Here is a 1,681-nt window from a genome sequence, read left to right on the forward strand (position 1 = left end):
GGACGACTTATATTGTGGAGCAGTATGCTGAGCTATATGTGAAGGAGATTGTTCGACTGCATGGGGCACCAAGGTCGATAGTATCTGACAGGGACCCCGCATTCACTTCCAAGTTCTAGGAAAGTCTGTAGAAGACTATGGGCACACAGTTACGGTTTAGTACCGCTTGTCATCCTCAGACAGATGGACAGACTGAGAGGACGATTCAGATACTAGAAGACATGCTACGAGCCTGTGTGCTAGATTTTGGGGGATCTTGGAGTAAGTATCTTCCTGTGATTGAGTTCTCGTATAACAACAGCTATCACGCGACTATCGGAGTGGCTCCGTATGAGATGCTTTATGGGAGAAAGTGCAGATCACCTATCCATTGGTATGAGACAGGTGAGAGGAGGTATTTAGGTCCTGAGATGGTCCAGAGGACCAATGAGGCAGTTGAGAAAATTAGAGCCTGAATACTCGCCTCCCAGAGTCGCCAGAAGAGTTATATAGATCTGAAACGAAAGAGTGTGGAGTTCCAGGTTGGTGACCATGTGTTTCTTCGGGTTTCACCCTTGAAGGGAGTGAGACGGTTTGGTGTTCGGGACAAGTTGAGCCCTAGGTTTGTTGGCCCCTTTGAGATTCTGGAATGGGTTGGAGAGGTAGCTTACAGATTGGCGATTCCTCCAACCTTATCAGGGGTCCATAACGTGTTCCACGTGTCCATGCTCCGAAAGTATGTATCAGATTCGATGCACGTTCTGAGCTATGAAAATTTGGAGCTGGATCAAGATTTATCCTATGAGGAGAAACCAGTTCAAATTCTCGACCGGAAGGATAAAGTCTTGCGGAGCAAGACCATCGCCTTGGTGAAAGTGCTATGGAGGAACAACAAGGTTGTGGAGGCGACATGGGAATTGGACTCTGAGATGCGGGAGCGGTATCCCGAGTTATTCAGGTAATTTCGAGGATGAAATTTCTGTAAGGAGGGGATAGTTGTAACGACCCAAAATTTGCTAATAAGGCATGGGGCCTTGATTAGTGTGCCTGGAGGCAATAAGCGAATTATTGTTATAATATGTGAATTTATGCGAATATGTGATAGAGATACATGTTTAGTCAAATTAAATATGCATGTGGGCCCTGTTTGGATATTAGGGGCATGCTTGTGATTTTAGCCTGTTGAGGGCATAAATGTGATATGTTTGTGATATATCTGTGTAGCACGATCCGAGACAGTTCTAGGGAGCCGTTAGTCAGAAAGTCACAACGGGGTTGAGAATCCGATTCGGGGAGAGTCAAGGGGTATACCGGGTATGAGATATCTTATGGGGTTTCTAGGTTTTGGAAATAAATATTTGGAGATATATTTGACATTAGAATGTCTAGGAGGGAATATTGGGAAAATTTACCATTTTTCCCTCGGGGACGTTTTGGTACCCCGAGCCTTAAGGTAACCACATAGACTTAAGTTAAATAAAACAAAAAATATAGGAAACTCCCAAACTTCTCTAAAGCGACTCTATCTCTTCCTTCACCTCTCTTTGGAAGACTGTCTCTCCATTTGAAGCTTAGGGAAAACTCTTGGTGAATAAAGCTAAAGACTAAGAAGTGGAGCTGGGATTTTGGAGAGATTAAAGCTTGGAACCTAGAGGATTAGCTCAGAAATTAATTAAGCAAAGGTAAGTTTCTTAATATGTTT

The sequence above is a fragment of the Humulus lupulus genome, chromosome 2 (assembly GCF_963169125.1).
Source record: "Humulus lupulus chromosome 2, drHumLupu1.1, whole genome shotgun sequence".
Classification (NCBI taxonomy): Eukaryota; Viridiplantae; Streptophyta; class Magnoliopsida; order Rosales; family Cannabaceae; genus Humulus; species Humulus lupulus.